This window comes from Phyllopteryx taeniolatus, chromosome 13 (genome assembly GCF_024500385.1).
Source record: "Phyllopteryx taeniolatus isolate TA_2022b chromosome 13, UOR_Ptae_1.2, whole genome shotgun sequence".
NCBI lineage: Eukaryota > Metazoa > Chordata > Actinopteri > Syngnathiformes > Syngnathidae > Phyllopteryx > Phyllopteryx taeniolatus.
This window is the reverse complement of record NC_084514.1, coordinates 18254778-18276666: the sequence shown is the minus strand read 5'-3', so window position 1 is coordinate 18276666 and position 21889 is coordinate 18254778. Positions and strand designations below refer to the sequence as shown.

The following is a 21889-nucleotide window of genomic DNA, read 5'->3' as shown; positions in this document are numbered from 1 at the left end:
TTTTTTTTTTTTTACCATCTCTTGACATACTTGAAGAAGTTGCCAACTTCAGTTTTTTCCCCCCTCAGGGTACATTGTAGATTATGAGTGTGCACTACATCTTTAAAGCATCCAAGATTTAAAGCAAACAAAACCATTTGTATTATTTCATTCTCTCACCCGATGGGAATCGGTAAGGACTCTGAATCGCTACGTTCGTATCAATTCCCGTCCCGGGTCAACAAGGTGGTGGAGGAGGCCCGCTCTGTGGTTGCTCTGCAAGTGGACATATCTCTTCACATTCACAGCGAATATCATGACTTATTAATTACATAAGTCAAGATCATTTATTCACTTCAATACCAAAGAAGAACCTCTTCCTGGTACACTGTCGACAGTACGTGAAATCCTAGAACTAGGCGTGCTTTATACATGAGTTCAGTACAGCATAATAATGTCAGGTTAATTACTTACACAGAAAACCTCGTACATTAACAAACAAAATAAAAAAAATTAGATAGAAAAACAATACTATGTGATTGTGTATTTTTGTAAATATGTGTTATTGACATTAACGTTACAATTGGTATTAAACATGGAGCAGCAAGAAAGTATCCGCTTCAGTTTTGTATTTGTGGGTCAACGCTGCCCTCTGCAGTCTTCGTGTTGGAAGTGCAGGTGTTAGACTGCCCGCAGTATGCGTAACGACCACTGGGTGGTGACATCGCACCACAATGGACTGCGTGCGTCCACAACTTGATGATTGGACGTCACGACTCTTCGAAGGAGCTGGAAGGGATCACGTTTCTCCAAGTCCAAAGCACATTCCAGGAACTTTCTCGTAAAACATCAAAGCCCTTCCTTCCTCCATGTTTGACACATTAGCACTAGTAGCGCTCGTGCTATTCCGCCCTCACCTCCTGCTTGCTCTGTGGCCGCAGAGTAATTGCAGCAGCAGGAGCAGGATCACTTGGACTTGAATGGCGTAATTTGGGCCTTGGCTGGAAAAATCATCGCCGCGGGTGGCAAGCAGCACATACGGGCAACGACGACACTTTGTCGTGACTCTCCGTGGCCAGCTCGCGCGAAAGAGACACATTGGGAGAAAGCAATAGGATTCCTGCTTTGATGTACTCCCGTTTGAGGAGGACAAGTTGGGAATTTTGCAAAAGAACACATACTCCTTTGACATTTAGCGCCCGCTACGCTAGCAACTTTGTGTCGGACTGTATTCAAAACCAATGGGGTTCTTGCGTTGTTGTACTAAAGTACAATCCTCCCTAAAAAGTTGAGCTTTCCCTGACGACGTAAATATACTATTTTGCGCTGAGCTCGCCGTGCTATCGTGTGCTGAATATGGTTCCAAATCAATAGGATTCTTGCTCTGCCAATGCCACCCTGGCAAAATCAATAGTGTTCTTGTTTTGCCATTAAAAGCAGCATTTGTAACTCGAGGAATGCAAACCCCTCAAGTGATTTACGCCGATAACGGTACGTATTTATGGAGGCGCTTTATGTTAAAAAAAAAAATCAATAGGTGTCTCTGTGTGTAAGAAGGTGCATTGATGTTTGTTTCTTGGCACACTAGGTCGCATTGAGGAGGCGTACAATGAGTTCATTTAGCGCAAATCTATTTTTACGTCAATCCACCTGTGTTCGTCTGGACGCCGTCATTTACATGACCCGATAAACACTGTGCACACGCACACACAAACATGCACAGGGGGGTATTCATGGTGGGCGGTAATGGCGCTGTTTGCATTTTTTTTCAGGCTTTTTCTTGTGTCAGTGACACAGATTGATAAATATATCCACTTAAAGCCTCCGGTGGCTGGAATACAGTCCACCAGGTCGTCGCGGGGATTTTCCACGCAGCGACCACGAGGCGCTCTAAAGCGACCACACAAGCGCGAAGTACCGGTCCGCACGCTGGCTGACAAGTCAGGCTTTGATTTTTAAAAAAAACCTTCCTTTTTATTTCCCTAGTCGCTCGCGCCTTCCGCCTTTCTCACTGTCATTTGTGCGCAGCACTCATGGCCGACGACGAGGTGCTCTAAAACGGCCACATCAACGAAATTTCCAAACGGAAGGTGCAATTTCGGGGTGTCGGCGTGCCTAGCTAGCTAAATGCACGTCGCAATTGCACCGGACAACCGCTGATGCGAACGAAGGCGCTCAGTTCTTTTATACTGGGGGAGGGGCGACTCATGCTGGACCCCCAGTGCAGGGTTTTAGCCACGCCCCCTAAAATCCAGTAAACTGAAATAGTGAAAAAGTTGAGTTCTTGTTGTTGTTATTGTTCTCAATCTTTGCACAAGTTTCCAAAACACCGTGTGAAAGGGTCCAGTGACGCCCCTAGTACTAAAAGTTATTTTTGTGGGGGTGGCGCTGCTCAGTATTAGCGTCCTGTGCCGTCCATGCTAAGCGCTTGAACTAGTTGACAGTCGAGCAAAGTCCATGGAAGAAGGTTTACTTGACTTGTCAAGTGTTAAAAGGGGTAATTAATGGGGTTGGCAGGCGCTGGCTCTTTAAGGACTTGGCTGTTGAGCTCGTTGGCTCCAGAACCTTCACGCCTCCAAACAGGGCGAATAGTCACTAGGAGAGTTTCTTTACTCAGACAGATGGCAGCGTCTCGCACATTTTTGGGAATCATGTTCAACTATTTTATTAGTATATTCCGACGTATGTCAAGCAAAAGGGGTGTTGAAAACAAAATAATGTTTTAAAAAAAAAAAAAAAAAAAAAAAAAAAAAAAGACTTCTGGGGAGAAACATCATCCTTGAACACAAATTTGGACGCACAACACGGTGGCATAACCACACACGCAAGTCATCGCAGACATAATCGAGGACATACACACACACACACACACACACACACGCAGACAACATTGCAGAACGACCACATGTCAGAGTACACTGGAACATAAACACGGATGCGCAACATTGTGGAGCAACCACATGCCAGAGTCTACAAGGATGTCAATAAGGGCGCACACAACATTGTGGAACGACATCAGCATCGCCTGGAACATAACTATGGACACGTACTACAATGTGGAGCGACGACATGTCACAGTCGACTGGAACGTGGGCGCACACAACATTGCGGAGAGACCGCATCAACATGGATGCGCGCAACATTTTGGAATGAGCGTGTGTCAGGGTCTACAAACGTGTCACAGTCTTCTGGAACACGGACGCACATGACGTTGTGGCTCGACCACATAACAAGCAACCACGTTTTAATCTACTGGTATATAAACATTAACTTTCGCAACATTACGCAGCAAATATAACATTACGGAACTACCGCTTCAGAGTCTACTGTAACTTTAACACAGACGCACACAACATTGAGGAGCGATCAGAAGTCAGAGTCTACTCGAAAGTAAGCACGGAGGGAAATAACGTCGCGGCGCAACCACATAACGTAAACGTGGACACGTCAAACATCGCAGGGCGAGCACACATCAGAGTCGAATGGACTGACACAATGTTGCGGAGCCAGCACACGTCGTTATCGAAGGGTTCGCGGGAGACGAGGTTGCCTGTGATGTTTTCGCCAAACAGCATCCTGACGCTCGCTTCCTGTCATCCTTCACGAAAGCGAGCCCTCGGCCCTGTTGCCACGACGACCGGCCCGGGTGGGAAGCGGGCAGAGGACGACAGGGGGCGGCGGAGTTCACGGCCGAGTTCGTTTGCGCTGCGGAGAAAAAGAGGCTGCACTTGTGGAGGGGGAGTGAAGGAAGTTACCCTGCTGAAAATGGAAGTCAATTACTTTCGCAAAGTAATAGAACTCATGACATTTGATTTTGAGCTAATGACAAATGTACAAAATTTAGACAATATCACTTCATAGGACACCTAAGATAAGTGAATAAAAAAAAATCCCAAATTATGAAGATGAAACTGTTCAAAAGTTCTTTTGTGTTCCAAAGTCAAACTATGAGTCAAACCTTTTCAAAATCTCAGACAAACTAATAGATTGCACCACAAGGTGGCGCTTCGAGGTCATATTCGGAAAAATACGCCATGTCCGAGACGATGGCAGAATGGCACATGACCAGACACAGCCAATCACAAGCGTCGGCTTTAGAAGCAGGAAGTGATTGGGAAAGAAAAATCCCATTATTTTCCTCCAAATACAAATGAAATTGTACTCATGGATATTTCCAAAAGTGTAATAACATATTTTCTCCCAGTATTGTCATGGATTACAATTGCATAAATTACGTAATGAAATGACTAGAATCTCGTTCCGTGTAATTAGTTACTCCCCGACTGATTGTGAGCGTGTGTGAAGATAATGCTGTTAGTTTTTGAGTTGGCAACCTGTTACAAGAGCTCTGCAAATGTTTCTCTCGAATGAATACTTTTCCAGCCTTTTTTGGTGATTTAACAGTCACCGTACGATGGCCGTGACATTCATCGGACGAGAGTTGCTGAGTTGCAAGTCGAGCGAAAGAGACAACCACACGGGACCGCAGAATTTGGACTTTTTCTTTGTGTACGCGTGTTACACGCCAACGGACGAACTCTCGGCTGTTCGAAAACTACGCTTGCTCGTGTACGTTCAAACCCGGCTCGTAGCAATCGCGAGTGACGTCACGCGCGCCGTGATCGCGACATCTGCGACCCTGCGACAAGACAGACTCAAACTCCATTTTGTCTCTTTGGAGTGAAGCGCGAGCGTCGCGATTCTCGTGTGACTGTGGTGTGAGTATCGCGTACAGAGCGTTATTGTTATTGCCTCAAGTTTCGTCCGGCACATCCTGACGTTGTTTGTGCGCGGTTGATTGATGACGCCTTATTTCTGCCGGCCAATCGGAGCCTCAGTTCGGTTCCGAGGGGCTTTTATATGTCCGTGAATGGCTCGGGCCGGACAAACCTGTGGTGGTGGGGGCTTTGTTCCACTGACTGATGACTCTGGGCAGTGGACCAGCTTCCAATGAAGTCGCTACCAACGGGATCTGGCAGCGACTGAGAATGTCTGGACAAGATTGGCGGGGTGACAGCGCTGAGAGCTTCACAGAACACGAGACGTCCCTCGGGTCCACGTTGGTGTCGAAGTGACCTCACTGCAGGTCCTAGGGCCCTTGACGTGGAGCCGTCCGTCATCCATCTGTCAATTCATCTGCTCATCCCTCCATCCAAAAATCCATGCGTCCGTCCATCCTTCCACCTGTCATCAGTCCATTCATGTGTTCATCCAACAGTGCACCCTTCAATGTGTCCATCCAACTATACATCCCTTCACTCATCCATCCATCCATCCATCCGTCACCCAATAGTCCAGCCGGCCATCGACCTATTTATCTCTCGATCCAACCACAAATTTGTCCTGCATACTGTACATCCTCCCATAGATTCCTCTGTCCATCTACTTACTAATCGGTTGTACACGATCAGGATTTTTGGGGCCGATCACCGATCAGCAAGTTTAAAAAAAACAAAAAAAAACGATAACTGATCACAAGATGGAGCAATGTGTCTATTTACAAGGCTTGTTCATTTATATTTATATACTTGTGTACTGTATACTGAGTACTGTATCTTCCAAATTATTCTCTAGCATTTTAGACAAAAGTTAAAACATCAATGACCTCTAGGGGGCAGTCAAGGATTGGCCACTGACCTAAGTTTAGGTCAAATCAACATTACAACTGACACAAATAATGGGTGCTAACTTACTGTAATTAAATGACTTTAACAAATACTGTTAATGACATGCTTACTCTAACTTTCTCACTGTCCCGGCTTTATGGACGGATGTTGTCCGGAGTTTGTGTCCGTTTGGCTTTTCCCTTTTTTTCCTTCCACGCTGCGTTCTTCAGGTGCCCGATCAAATGAGTTGCGTTGAAGCATGACGTTCCCCACGACGTACTTCAGTTGTGCACAGACTGCAAAGAACTTGCGTGCCGTTTCGCTGAGACACCGCAAAATAGTCCCGCACCGACGACGTGTTTTTTCACCGACAAGATTGCAAAAACTTTATTGGCCCTCAGATAGGTACAGTACTGCGCCACAAGACACGTGACAAGGCTAAAAACAAACTAGCTTTTGGATTTATACGCGACGAAGACGCGGAGTTAAATGTCTTGTGCGGAGCCGATCGACGATGTCATTGATCGGATCGGCGAATTATGACACGAAAGCCGATCGGCATAAAATGCAAATTATCGGCCGATACCGATCAAACCGATCTAAGTAGCTTAAGTAACTTCTATACATGCAAATGTTTTGCATGTGATGGCAGTCCTTAATATCCAAACGTGTCTGACCTTGTTGTTTGTTCAGACGAACTCGAATCCGTTGGCCATCATCTCCTCCCGCCGGGCGTCAACGTGGTTATCTTGGAGTCTTCCTGGCCGTGGCCCCGCCGAGGTTTTCCTTACCTGCACAGGAGCTCCATTGAGCGCCAAGGTCGCCGCGACGAGCGCTAACGCTAATGACGCCTGTGGGTTGATAGCAGCGCTTCCGTTCCGCCCGCCTCCTACGCTTTGCCCTTTGCATGCCTCCCGTCCGAGCGCATGAAACGAGAGCGGAAAACACAAACTATAGATTCCTATTTCTTTTCCAATCAGTTGTTAGTCTCTTTGGTTATTACTTACTAGTTTATGTTGTTAGGTTTTTAGTTCATTAGTTATTGAGTTTTTAGTACGTTACTTTGTTAGTTAGGTTGCTACTTAGTTAATTTTTTTAGGTTGTTAGGATTACCCCAAAATACAACCATGAAACTTTTCGCTGTCAATTTCTTAGGTATTTAGACAATGAGGTAGTTACCTCAGCTGTTAGTTTGTTCGCTTTTTACTTAAAACAAACAAAACAACACAATAGCTGTTCGCCAACAAAAACTAGCTCCCTAGCTTCCCTTGTGTTTCCATACGAAACATCAACCACATTGGAACACTCACTCAAAGGTGACAACAAATGAGAATTGATTTGATTTCTTTCTTCTTTTTTTAACAACTGTGAAAGACGAAGGAAGTGAACTATTGACTGAAGATGCGTGGATGGAGGAAGGACCTTCAAATGTCTCATGAAGCTCTAATTCGCTGGTGTAGTAACCTTGCAGGCTCATTCGAGAAAATCTGAGGACATTTTCTGTCTCCACCAAATGAAATTTCATATTAAGCGTGCACGAAATACAGAAGCATGCACTTGTTAAGTAAATGAGTTGTCATGAGACCAACTATAACTGTACCTGGAGTAAGAATGATTTGTAATTATGATTAAACAGATCAAATAGTATTTGTGCACCCCCAAAATGTCTGTGATTTATCACAGGCATATTTTATATGCTCTGAAGTTGCCAGCGAGAAGAAAAGAAAAAAATGTGAGCCACATGACTTTGCAGAAATGGCATCATCAAGCTAATTGCTCTTGGGGGTCTACCCAGGATCTAAGCTAAGTCCTCTCTTCTAGTTTTCATATTTTGTAAATGTTTGCAGCCGGGATGGCGTTTATATCTCAAAACCAACGCAACCCTCTCCTCATATTATTAGAAAATATTTCTATTTCTATATTTCTTTCATCGTATAGCTAAGTTTGTTCTTAATCCGTTAGCAGAGCAGCAAACACAGCTAGCATGTAGTCTTCAGCAAAAACTCTAACATTAGCATTGATTTCCAACATTGTTCCTGTAATTAGAGTATTACTAAAATGAAATTAGTATTCAAATAATTACATTTGACTGCCTTTATTTCATTGGATTTGTACAGACAGTAATAGTTTTTTGCAATTTTCAAGTGCCTGAGTATCTGTAACAAGGTTGCGCCAAACACAGCACATGGCAATTGAGATAGACAATGAGCTGATATAAAATACAACAAAAAAAAAGGTGAAATTCATTGGGTTTTTCAAAAAGCTCCTAAATTGTCCTCCAATTCTGAAATGAGCCTCCCGTTACTCCAGACGGCGAGTAGCGTTGACTTTCTGGAGAAGGTTTAGTTGAGCTGAAATTCCCGTTTGGGTTCAGGAGCAAAGCGCCCCGCCGGTTCTGTCGGTCTGCCAGTCGGGGCATCCGGCGGCGAGTGAGCCGTCCCAGAGCATTCCCAGCAGAATTTCCTGTCAAAACAGGGCAGCGCTGGCCAGACGTGAAGAAGTCCTGCTTTGTCTCGCGCCGTCGCTCCGACCAATCCGGGCGGATTGCTTTAAAAGGCCTCGAACGCTGGCGACGCTTTGTTTGGACTTGAGGCACAAGTCGGGATGATGTGTGTCTCTGCCACACGCAACACCCCCCCCCCCCCCCCCCCCCCCCGAAACGCTACTTGGCCTATTAAATCAGGCCCGTCCGTCTACACAGTCCGCTCGTCTTGGACACAAACGGTCCGATAGGGCCCGTTAATAACTTGAAACTAGAAGACGAACGATCTGCCGCACGCGCGTAGCGGCCAGCAGTCGGCCCGCAGAAAACGACTTTGGGCTTGGTTTTATTGTGCGAGTGTCGAAAAGTCGCCGAGTACTCTGACTCGTCTCGGCAATGAGGTCGGTTTGTTTGGCAGAATGGTTTGAGTTTCTGGACAGTTCCGTTTTTGCTCGTTCGGTAGCGTAGTTAAATAGTTAGTCCGGTGATTCATTGAGCCATAGTGTCTATTATGTAAAGTGGAGGCCACTATTTGAGGATGGTGTAGTTAGTTAGTTTCGTTAGCTTGATAGCTTGGTTGAGTTTGCTGGTTGTTTTCATGAGTTAGTTAATTAGTTTGTTACTTAGGTTCTAAGGTTTTTCATTTGTTAGTTCACTAGTTAGTTTGCTCTTTCATGAGTTAATTTTGTTTGCCCATTAGCTAGTTAGTTAGTTCATTCATTAGGTTGTTAGTTTGGTGGGTTGTTAGGTTTACGGTTTGTTAGTTTTTCACTCTTTTGTTCATTAGTTCATGTTAGGCAGTTAGGTTGTTAGGTTTTCTGTTCATTTGTTTTTGTTTTTTTGCACGTTTGTGCATTAGTTAATTTGCTCACTAGTCAGTTGTTAGTTTTTTTTGTCTGTTTGTTCATTACTTTTGTTCTTTAATTTGGTAGGTTTTTCATTGTGATGTTAAAAAGGTTGTGACTTATGTTGAGTTAGTTAGTTAGGTTTTTATTTTGCTAGTTTAGTTTTTAGTTCATAGGTTGTTAGGTTTTTTAAGTGGATTGCCACTTTTTTGGTGGGTTAGTTAGTTCGATTGTGAGGTTATTAGTTAATTTAATTTAAGTTTTTTCATTCATTGGTTCGTTCATTTGTACTTTTTTGTTAGTTAGTTGCTCGTTTTTTTGTTTTGTTAGTTCATTAATTAGAATTTTAGTTCATTAGTTAGTTTGGGAGCGGCACGGTCGGTGACTGGTTAGAGCGTCTGCCTCACAGTTCTGAGGTCCGGGGTTCAATCCCCGGCCCCGCCTGTGTGGAGTTTGCATGTTCTCCCCATGCCTGCGTGGCTTTTCTCCGGGTGCTCCGGTTTCCTCCCACATCCCAAAAACATGCACGATAGGTTAACTGAAGACTTTAAATTGATTGCCCTGAGGTGCGAATGGTTGTTTGTTTCTATGTGCCTCGCGATTGGCTGGCGGCGACCAGTTCAAGGTTTACCCCGCCTCTCGCCCGAAGAGAACTGGGATAGGCTCCGGCACGCCCGCGACCCTTGTGAGGATAAAGCGCTATAAAAAATGGATGGATGGATGGATGGATAGTTAGTTTGGTTTTGAGTTTGTTTGTTTGTAATGTTTTTAGTTGGTTCAACTGAGTCACTACGGCGTGAATGGTACCGTCCAGAAAGAAGAAGGAAAAAAAAAAACGGCACCTTTGACATCAGCCCCCATGAACCAGGAAGTAGCCTGTTTGCCAACAAATGGTCAAACAAACACCAATTTGATATTTTGGTTCCGAGGAACTAAAAACAACGCTAACAAACGTTAACGTAAAAGTAAACGTTTTTCTCTTAATCGTGGAAAAAAAAAAAAAAGAAAGAAAAAACAGACCAGTTTGAAAAGGTGATGGCATTTCAGGCTGATTTCCTTCCCCAAAAGTTCCAGGTCAGACATGAAAGCACTTTTGGACGGGTTCTATCATGTGGCCCGTTCCAAAGAGGATATTTACAGAGTAGAAAAATCCAAACAAAAACAACAACTCTGGAAAAACCAAAGAAAATATTCTCTCACATTTCTCCTGAGGAAGATTTCACAGTCACTAGATTTGTTTAGCAAACAGAATGAGCAAACATTTCATTTGCAAACCAAACAGCAGCTTCACTGAAGTTTACAGTTTACCGAAGCTAGGTGAAGGATCAAAGTCCAAAAACAACAACAACATCGGTGGACGTGACCTTGGTGTCTCCTCACTGTCAGCTTTTCTTCTTTTGACTGATAAGACAACAAACAACATGTGGCCTCCTATCACCCAAATCATACCACAACACCACTAACTCCGCCCACGTCCTGCATGGTTCATTCATTCAACAAGACTTCTTATCGTTTGATTTGTAGCTTTTCACTCCTCCTTAGTGTTTTTATCGGTATCGCGCGACTTCCTGCCTCCCTTCCAAAACAAACACTACTGGCCGGACACTTCATTCCGGTACAGATTTGAATGAGAGCCCACACAAGAAAAGATCAGCCTTCATGGTTTGGTAGTAGTCTAATGAAAATGTCACGTGTCTTTGGACTCGGTGAACAATTTTATGTTCATGATGACTTGAAGCTCGCTTGAATCTCAAATGTTGTCGTCACTGGAAAACCTCGTAAATTGCGGCACTTGGAAGTCAAGGTGCTTTTGTATCTGGGACAGCAGTCTCAGTCCGAAGACCTTGTATGCTGCATTCCAGGCGTCTGCTCTGTACAATCTCTCCACTCCCATTGGAAGTTTTCAACTCGGAAGACAACCCTCGCTGTTTCCCTCGTGTTTGAAAATAAACAAATATCGCCACAACATGAAGTGTATCACACTGAGAATTGGTCCTAATATTTTGATGTTCCTGCCTTTCGGCGCTTCAGCGTTTTGTTTTGTTTTGTTTTCTTGCTGCTTTTGAGCCACGTTGCTTTCAGGTACAGTTTTATTTTATTATTATTATTTTTAAAATTATTTTTTTAGCTCTGGCTCACTTGACACAACTTTTGGTGTCTTTTTCTTCCCCACCCCCAAAAGCAAACAACCTAAATATAGATATATTTCCACCCCTCTTTGAACAGTACAAATAAGTTAAATAAAAGTGTTTTTTTTTTTTTTTTTTTTTGCTGTATTGTGTGAAGTCAGACACATTCCTCAAATTAGTGGCGCTCATGTAATTAAGCTCCATTCCGAAGCTCCAGACGGACACGTTTCATTATTGAACAAGTCCTGCTAGCGCAATTAAAGAGCAAACTCTAATAATAGAGGCAATTAAAAAGGCAGCGGTGCATTGTTAGCTTATAAGATTACATTGAAGAAGGTGTTAAAAAATGTTGGTCATATCCAGGTTTGGAAAGATGACTTTGGATGAGTGTAATAGGTTACAATTACAAATGACCCTGTTGAAAATGTAATAGTAGTGTAACTATTCCATTTCTTTTCTCAAAGTAATCTAACTAATTACATTGAGTTACATTTTGATGATTTTTCTTCATTTGGAACGAATGCATCAACAAGACCCTTGGATGTTTCCTCGGGGAAAAAAATCAATTAAAAACCAGAGATTATTATTTTGGAATTATCCATGTATTTTTTCCTTACAAAAAATAATAAACTGATAACAAAACATGATGAAATGTAACTACATCATAAAATGTTTGTTGCATGTTATATATATATATATATATATATTTATGTGTATATATTTATTAATGGTGTGTCTGTGTACCGCATGTGGAAAATGTGACTAAACCCAGATAGGTGAATGTTCTATAAAAAAATATTTTTTTAAAAAGTCCAAAATTATAAAGATGAAACTGTTCAAAAGTCCGAAGTTATTTTGTGTTTAAAAGTCGAGGAGTCGAACCTTTTCAAAATCTCAAACAAACTAATAGATTGCACCACAAGGTGGCGCTTTGAGGTCTTATTTGGAAAAAATTGTCATGTTTAAGATTTACGCAGAGAGGCACATGACCAGAGAGAGCCAATCACAAGTGTCGGCATTAGAAAGAGGAAGTGATATTTTTTAAAAAGCTGGGCTTTTGCTGCTATCTTTCAAAAGTAACTAAAATTGCAATAGTGGAAGTTGTTGTAATTGAATTACCAAAAATGCAGTTTCCACACATTTCCAGATATCGACATGTGTCATCGTCGTTGCCGATGCTCACTTATCGTAAGATTAGCGCGATAACATCGCAGTTGGCGTAATTTCCGCCCTTTTTGCAGCATAATGTGTTGAAACATTGCGCCAGTTACGATGGCAACCATTTTGTTCAGTTGTCAAACAACATTTGTGTCGACTAACATTACGTACCATTCTTTTGGGTGTCTCGTGTGTGTGTGTGTGTGTGTGTGTGTGTGTGGAATTAGCCGTCAGGTTGATGTGAGAAAACGACTGAACAAAGGGGACAATCCGCACTAAAGCTGGAGAGAGAAATAATTGAATTTTTATCTTCTTTTACACGACGGTGAGTCATTAGACTGGCGGCCTTTGGTTTGTCATCGTTAATTACTCGTGCGGCAGCGAGAGCGCGAGCCAGCCGAGGAAGCGTCTTTAATCTGGAGGCGAAAAGGCGACACATTGCTAATGCCGCTGCAACCACAGAAAATGTGTCTACAGGAGGTTTTATTCCACTTTTTCATCATAACGGGAAAAGAAATCCATACGAACTCTTGAAACACTGTTGAGAGAAAAGTTGTTTTTGTTGAGATCGGAACCTCCGATCTCAAACACGACCACTTGGCTGAAGCTTTTCTGCCTTTGATTTGTTTGGATTTCATGGAAAATTCAACTCCAAACAAGTCTCGTCGTAACTTTTATTTTCAGGGGCGCTTTAAGTGGGATTGTCGTAACTAAAAATGCATAACAACGATGTCATTTTGGTGATTCATTTACATGACATCAGTGTTCCTGAGCCTCAAAATGCAAACATTAGAATTTGATTTTGAATGTGTGGGGCAATCTTATTTGTGCCCCAGAAAATCAGTATTAATCCGAAATCTTTTTGCTCTTCCAATTTTTGTTTGTTTGTTCGGTCAAATTTGAGTTCTTTGACTGCCTTCAATTGTTTGAGTTCCAAGAGCCAATTGTATTCATTGTTATACGGTCAGAGCTGATGCGAGCTAGCTTCTTGTCTGTTAAAACAAAAACAAAAAAACACTTTAATGAATGACTATTCAACTTTGTAACAGAAATAATAAAAAAAAAACAATTGTGAGCTCGCAGGCGACATTGATCAACAGAGTTGCTTGAGTTTTTGCCATGTTAGGCCGAACATGCGGGGCACGCTCACTTGTATCCCAAAAAGTGAAAAAAAAAAAAAGACTACTTAACATCTTTCTCCTGCGATGAAATGTGTGTAAAATTTTAATTCTTTCAAATTCCAAAAGTCAACCTTCAATTATTTGTTCAGACATTTTATTGTCTGTTTAACAGATGATTTCACTTTACGTTCTTTCCTGTGGAAAAGATTTTGAAATCGGCTCATAAACATGAAAGTCATCTTGCTGAGAGAATCGCTTTGATGTCTTCTTCAGCCCGAGTGCAACGAAACAAACTGATGATGTGTCAAACTAGCGTCCGGTCGCCACGGAAACCTGAGAGTAAGGGAGAGAGCTCTGCGGCCGGCGGGAGAACCGTCAGGATGATGTCATGGGCGGCGGTCACCGTGGCGACGACGAGGACAACAGACTCATCTCACAAGGGCTGCGCTTGTCTGCAGGTAGACCAGCAGACACAAACGCACGATCCGTTTTTCCATCGGGTTGCTCGGCGGCAACTAAATGGAACTGGTCGCATTTCGGTGGAGTTCAAGCATAGAAATCTTTTTAATGCACATTTGGAATGCTATAAATATAGAATTTTTTTTTGCAGATTATGCCTTTTTTTTGGGGGGGGGGCAAAAAAACCCCAACACATTTGCAGTCTGAGCTCAATTAGCTGGCCTGGTTTACCAGTGTTAATATATTCTTGAAGCATTTCAGTGAGCCCCTTGCCAAAAAATCTATTTTCTCGTGTATAATATGCAAATTGCACTTTTGCAGCTGAGTTTTCCTTCTTCCGATATGCACCCCAGAGTTGCTGGTATACATGCTCAAAAATTGAAATATATAGAATATAATTGAAATAAATATATATATTTTTGTAGAGGTGCCACAATTCATCGATTAATCGACAACTAATTGATCATATTAATCGACAACTATTTTGATAATCGATTAATTGTTTCTACCCATTGATTTCAGCCTCTCAACAGTAAATATTTTCGGATTTCCTTCGGCCTTCTTGAAAGAAGATTATCTTTTGAATTGAATCAAAAGAAGACATTGGCAAACATCTGTTTTTACTTTGGAAAACAATCTTTTGCCGATTTTCTGACATGTTACCGATCAAACCAATAACGGAATCATCAATTTATTGACAAAACAATAGTCGTTTTAATCTATTACGAAAATAATGGTTATTTGCAGCTGGAGTATGAAGAACGTGTCATTGACGTAGTTGAACCTGAAGTCGCCTCAGAAGTGTTTATCAAACTAGTAGCCCTTCGCTCACAAATAATACTTTAGACCACTGCTACACCACGGTAAAAAACGCATACCGTGCTATACCTCGTGCAGCCTTGGGCTCGTCTGATCACTGCTTAATTCACTTAATACCGACGTACAGGCAAGAACTTAAATGTGCGAAGCCTACAGTGAAAACAGTCAAAAAGTGGACAAATGAAGCCAAGATGGAACTTCAAAGCTGCTTAGACTGCACAGACTGGAGTGTCTTTGAAAATTCAGCTGGCAGCCTGGATGAATATACGGACACTGTTACATCCTATATCAGTTTCTGTGAAGAGGTCTGTATTCCAACAAAATCATTTCGCACATTCAACAACAATAAGCCGTGGTTCACTGCTAAACTTAAGCAGCTTCGCCAAGCTAAGGAGGACGCATATCAGAGCGGGGACAGGGCCCTGTATAATCGAGCTAGAAACCAGCTGACCAAAGAAATTAACATTGCAAAGAGGATCTATACAGCAAAGTTGGAAAAACAGTTTAGCGCAAACGACTCTAAATCAGTCTGGCATGCATTCCAGTCGCTGACTAATTACAAGCGACGATCCCCCCAAGCTGAGAACAATAGCACACTAGCCAACGACTTGAATACCTTCTACTGCAGATTTGAAAAGGACAGTTTCACACCACACACCAATCCGGCCGCACCCGCGACCACAATCACACCTCTGACCTCTGCGTTAACCATCCATGAACAGGATGTGAGACGCATCTTCAAACAACAAAAGATTAACAAAGCGGCAGGCCCGGACCACGTGTCTCCATCCTGCCTCAAAGTCTGCGCGGACCAGCTCGCGCCAGTCTTCACTCAGATCTTCAACAGATCACTGGAAATGTGCGAAGTTCCATCCTGCTTCAAACGCTCCACCATCATCCCAGTCCCCAAGAAACCTGCAATCTCGGGTCTGAATGACTACAGGCCTGTCGCTTTGACATCTGTGGTCATGAAGTCCTTTGAACGTCTTGTGCTGGACCACCTCAAGAGTGTCACAGGTCCCCTGCTGGACCCCCTGCAGTTTGCCTACCAAGCGAACAGATCTGCGGATGATGCAGTCAACATGGGACTGCACTTCATCCTAGAACACCTCGACAGTGCAGGGACCTACGCGAGGATCCTGTTCGTGGACTTCAGCTCAGCGTTCAACACCATCATCCCTGAACTCCTTTCATCCAAGCTTCTCCAGCTCAGCGTCTCACCTGCCATCTGCCAGTGGATTTACAGCTTTCTGACGGGCAGGACACAGCAGGTCAGGCTGGGGGAGGCCACCTCATCCACACGCAGCATCAGCACTGGGGCGCCCCAAGGTTGTGTCCTCTCTCCGCTGCTCTTCTCTCTCTACACGAACGACTGCACCTCAGCGAACCCGACTGTCAAACTCCTGAAGTTTGCAGATGACACCACTGTCATCGGCCTCATCAAGGACGATGACGAGTCTGCATATCGACAGGAAGCGGAGCGGCTGGAGCTGTGGTGCGGCCGACACAACCTGGAGCTGAACACGCTCAAGACTGTAGAGATGATCGTGGACTTCAGGAGGCATCCTTCGCCACTGCTGCCCCTCACGCTGTCCAGCTGCCTTGTGTCAACCGTCGAGACCTTCAAGTTCCTGGGAATTACAATCTCCCAGGACCTGAAGTGGGCGACCAACATCAACTCCGTCCTCAAAAAGGCCCAGCAGAGGATGTACTTCCTGCGGCTTCTGAGAAAGCATGGCCTGCCACCGGAGCTGCTGAGACAGTTCTACACAGCGGTCATCGAATCAGTCCTGTGTTCTTCCATCACAGTCTGGTTTGGTGCTGCTACAAAAAAGGACAAACTCCGACTGCAACGGACAATCAAAACTGCTGAAAGGATTGTCGGTACCCCCCTACCCACCCTTGAGGACTTGCACGCTGCCAGAACTAAGACAAGGGCGTGCAAAATCCTCTCGGACCCTCCCCACCCTGGTCACCAGCTCTTCCAGCTCCTTCCCTCAGGTAGGCGCTACCGATCAATGCAAACTAGAACTAGTAGACATTCCAACAGCTTCTTCCCTCTTGCAATCAACTTCTTGAACAGCTAACTTACAATTCCATTACAACAAGCTGGCAATTTTTTGACTTGAGTTCGTTGTCACATTTCTGTATTATGTATTACTCGTGCACTCACTGTAGTTGTCTCGCCGTGCTGCACTATTTGCATATAGTGGCCACTCATGCCAGAGTAGTATCTGCTCCATTTGCACACTGATTGAGGAGTATCTGTAACATTTGCACAACCATTGTCCCAGATTATCGCACTACTCGTCACTTTAAACCGCATACACTCCTTGAAGTCTCAGTGCCCTTTGCACAATGGTCATTGCACCGGACTATTGCGATATTAGCCATTCGAACTGAGGACTCTGCATCTTTTTGCACAATTGTTGTTTGTTGTTGTTTTTTGTTAATGTCTTTATGTCTCCAAAGTGTTCTGTAAATTGACTGTCTGTTGTACTAGAGCGGCTCCAACTACCGGAGACAAATTCCTTGTGTGTTTTGGACATACTTGGCAAATAAAGATGATTCTGATTCTGATTCTGATTCTGATCAATCGGTAGCGAAGAAGTGACTCTCACTTTCAAAAAAGTTGGTGAGTCCATCACTCCCTCTCGTGTGCTATTGCTTTATTGTTGTTCATTTGGTTGTGTTTAATCCTCAAACAAAAACAAATAAACAACAATAATCGGTTCAGTAATTGTGAAGAAATATTTTGCAATAAACTTTAATGTAAGATAAAGTTTTAGCTCATTCTTCAATTAATCGATGGAATAATTGATAGAGTTAAGGATTATAAATGTACTCCATAGTAATAACCCTATGTTGTATTTGCTTTGTTTTTGATGTAATGTAATATAAATAAATACATATTATATATATATATATATATATATATATATATATTTGCAGATTTGCAGATTTATAAAAAAAAACAAAAAACTGAAATATCACACAGCCAAAAGTATTCAGACCATTTGCTGAGTATTTAGTATTCAGACCCTTTTGAGCTAATCCAGCCATGAGTCTTTTTGGGAATGATGCAACAGGTTTTTCACACCTGGATTTGGGGATCCTCTGCCGTTCCTCCTTGCAGATTCTCTCCAGTTCTGTCAGGTTGGATGGTGAACGTTGGTGGTCAGCCATTTTCAGGTCCCTCCAGAGATGCTCAATTGGGTTTAAGTCAGGGTTCTGGCTGGGCCATTCACAGAGTTGTTCTGAAGCCACTCCTTCGGTATTTTAGCTGTGTGCACTAGGGTCATTGTCTTTTTTGAAGGTGAACCTTCAGCCCAGTCTGAAGTTCTGAGCACTCTGGAGAAGGTTTTTGTCCAGGATATCCCTATACAAGGTTTTTGTCCAGGATATCCCTATACTTCGTCGCATTCATCTTTCCTTCGATTGCAACCATTCGTCCTGTCCCTGCAGCTCCAAAACACCCCCAAAGCATGATTCTGCCACCACCATGCTTCACTGTTGGGACTGTATTGGACAGGTGATGAGCAGTGCCTGGTTTTCTCCACACATGCCGCTTTGAATTATGGCCAAAAAGTTCTATCTTGGTCTCATCAAACCAGAGAATCTTATTTCTCACCATCTTGGAGTCCTCAAGGTGTTTTTTAGCAAACTCCATGCGGGCTTTCATGTGTGTTGCACTGAGGAGAGGCTTCCGTCGGGCCACATTATACATAGGTATAGGGGAAAATGGAAAAAAACCCTCAAATTCTTTTAAATGTATGCCGCCAAAGCTGTACACTTTCATTCCAATATGCCACCGCCCCCCTCGAGGTTATGAAAAAGGTGTAGTCTACGCTTTCATTCCAATATGACAGGGGGTATATACGACTGCATGTATGTACAGTTGGGCTCATAAGTTTACAGACGCTAGCAGAATTTGTAAAATATATATTTTTTTAAATATGACTGATGACTGAACAACAACCATCATTCATTTCTTTATGGTAATGTTTTGTGTAATAATAATGCTTTTCTGAAATGCTTGACAGTTTAATTTGAATCCCATTAAAATAAAATGAAATGTCTTTTGCCTAGCCCTTCATGTTTTGTTTCAAGAATTGTACCCATCTTACAAATTCTGACTGGCTAATCAAACATATGAGCACAACTGTGTGTTTTCTCATTTACTCAATAAAAGTAAGGCTGTGAATTTCAAAATAAGAGCAAGTCAATAAAAAAAGTATTACGTGTTCAAATAAAGTGATTAAGTTCAGGATAATTCTTTGAAAAAAATTCAGATAATACTTCATGGTTCGATCGTACGGGCGAAGCAAAATCATGCATTGTAAAAATGCATTATACATAGGTTTTCCAGAATTTTGAGGTCAACTTTGGGGTTGCGTATTATACATGGGTGCGCATTCATTATACACGAGAAATTACGGTAAATATATGAGTGTCCCAGCAAAGGGTCTGAATACTTATGGCTGTGTGATATTTCAGTTTTTCTTTTTTAATAAATCTGCAAAAATGCCAATAAGGAATGCTGTGCCTACAATAATGAGGAAAAAAATGAACTTAAATGATTTTAGCAAATGGCTGCAAAAAAAACAAAGAGTGAAAAATTTAAGGGGGTCTGAATACTTTTCGTACCCGCTGTATATGTGTGTGTATAAGGCGTCGAATGCACACGTTTCTCGTCAGGACGCAAAGACGTCTCCTGGGGAGGACAAATATTTGGACGAATATTGCGTGTTTTCTCACGCAAACGCTCGCCGAGCGGAGGCGAGATCACTCGGAGGCCGCCTGGTTTTCTGCCGCCGCCCATTGATGGAGTGTGAGCAGCAGCGGGAGGCGCGCACACACTCAAGTGTGAAATGGACTCTTTGCAGGCTTTTGGGGGGGGACGCGTCTTAATCCCCCCGCCCACTCCGGAGGCTTTCGTTTTTCGGGAGGGAGAGTCGAAAGTGAGTGGCGAGCTTGTGTATCCGCAGAGATGGAGGTGACGATTTCATTAAGGACGCTCGGCTGGGCGACCATGGCCGAGAGTGAAGCTCGCGCGTAATCTCGCGTGCCGCTTCGTCTGCGCCAAAGAATCCAATTGCTGACTTCTGTCTGACTCCGATGATCAATGCAATTATTTTCGTCAGTCTCTAACAAACATGTCCGGTCCCGTGGTTTGTGATGATAATGTCCGCGTTAGCAGTTGTAGTATGAGCGAGGCTAATTTGTCTGGCTGAAAGAGGCTGGGGATATTGGACTGAGGCCAATGAGATTGTTATGACACAATTTATACTTAATTATGTAGATGAATGTTCATAATTAGAAAATGAAGGCTATTGCGTATCTATTAAGTCATTGTTAATACAGCTGTCATTGGCCAATCACGGTGTCGCTGTCCGACTCACGTGGACGGCGTGCACGGCGTCCTCGGAAGGGGGGGGTCTCGCGCCGCGTGGTCTGGACTCAGACCTCAGCTCGACCAGCGCCGACCATTCTCCCGCCTCAAGAGCTCTGCTGGACTCCTTTAGCCAGAATCGCCCGCCCCTCCCTCCGTCGTGACTACAAAAGGGTTGATTTGCGCCGCTTGCCGTGATCAGGTATCAGGCGATGCGAGGCGGCAGAGCGAGCCGGATGGAAAGTGACGTCGGGCTCACAGAAAAGCCAGGACGGCCGACAGACTGAGAAATGGACTCCAAGACGCAAAGCGACAAGAAAATAGAAGACGCTGAAATGTCTTCAGCACAACCCGCCAGCTTGTCTCTTGAAATACAAGCTTTAATGGAGACGCTCTCGTCTCTTGTATTTACATGATTCCCTCTCGCGGGGGCGGAGCTGAGCTCAAAGTTAACGGCAGAAGTTGTGCCCCTGCCAGAAGGGGGCACCGCAGTCCTCCACTCAGGAATGCAGCAGCACATCGAAACAAGAGTTGGGCAAAGTTGCCCAGCAAAATGGAAGCACTTTGATATTCTTCGTCTTTTGTTTGCGAAACATGCCAAAAACAAAACAAAACAAAACAATGCTGGTCCAATAAAGACAAACATTCTCATGTTGACAATTCATACTTCATAATATGAAACAGCTTACATCTTTTTTTTTTTTTTTTTTTTGGGGTTTTATTTTATTTATTTTTTTAAGTTAACCGTTTATAGTGGTTTGTCTTCTTTTTAGGAAAGTACGACAGAAATACTTTGTCTTCTTTTTATCAAATGTATCTTTTTAGTGAAATACGTCAATAATTTGTCTTCTTTTTGGGAAATTGCAACATCAATAGTTGTTGTTCTCTTTATGAAATTGCAATGTCAATAGTTTCTCTTGTTAGGGAAGGGCAACATAAATTATTTGTCTTATTTTTAGCGAAATGCAGCATCAATAGTTTGCCGACACTTGAGCAAAATATGTCAATAATTTGTCTTCTTTCTAGGAAATCGCTACATCACTAGTGTCTCTTTTTTTAAGAAAGTGCAACAGCAATAGTTTCTCTCGTTTTTAGGAAAATCCGTCAATAATTTGTCTTCTTTCTTGGAGACTGTCACATCGATATTTTCTCAGTGCAACATAATTTGTCTTCTTTTTAGGAAAGTATGTCAATAATTTGTCTTCTTTCTAGAAAAATGCTACATCAATAGTGTCTCTTTTTTTAAGAAAGTGCAACAGCAATAGTTTCTCTCGTTTTTAGGAAAATCCGTCAATAATTTGTCTTCTTTCTTGGAGACTGTCACATCGATATTTTCTCAGTGCAACATAATTTGTCTTCTTTTTAGGAAAGTATGTCAATAATTTGTCTTCTTTCTAGAAAAATGCTACATCAATAGTGTCTCTTTTTTTAAGAAAGTGCAACAGCAATAGTTTCTCTCGTTTTTAAGAAAATCCGTCAATAATTTGTCTTCTTTCTTGGGGACTGTCACATCGATATTTTCTCAGTGCAACATAATTTGTCTTCTTTTTAGGAAAGTATGTCAATAATTTGTCTTCTTTCTAGAAAAATGCTACATCAATAGTGTCTCTTCTTTTTAGGAATGTGGTACAGAAATAGTTTCTCTTAATTTTTAGGAATGTGCAACAGCAATAGTTTCTTCTTTTTAGGAAAGTGCAACAGAAGTAGTTTGTCCTTTTAAGAATGTCATTCGATAATTGATCTTCTCTCTAGGAAAGTGCCACATCAAAGGTTTCTCTCCTTTTTAGTAAATTGCAACATAAATGATTTGTCTTCTTTCTGGAAACTACATTGCAGTTTCCTAAAAAGAAGACAAATCATTTATGTTGCAATTTACTATAATATAAATATTTTGTATTC

General features: G+C 42.7%; 2 long non-coding RNA genes across 3 annotated transcripts in view; one reads left to right on the top strand and one right to left on the bottom strand.

The window, feature by feature from the left end:
- Positions 1–21889, top strand: part of LOC133488182 (uncharacterized) — an 80225-nt gene that overhangs the window by 29732 nt on the left and 28604 nt on the right. The window contains exon 2 of the long non-coding RNA XR_009791575.1: positions 13594–13778. This is a non-coding gene — a long non-coding RNA (uncharacterized LOC133488182). The remainder of the gene's footprint in view (positions 1–13593; positions 13779–21889) is intronic.
- Positions 82–20510, bottom strand: LOC133488183 (uncharacterized). 2 transcript variants are annotated; one of them, XR_009791576.1, is made up of 4 exons: positions 20001–20510; positions 6263–6376; positions 4870–5163; positions 82–3684 (listed from the first exon to the last, which is right to left on the bottom strand). It is a non-coding gene; the product is annotated as an uncharacterized LOC133488183 (long non-coding RNA). The 2 variants fall into 2 exon arrangements; XR_009791577.1 differs by having other exon boundaries at positions 4870–6376.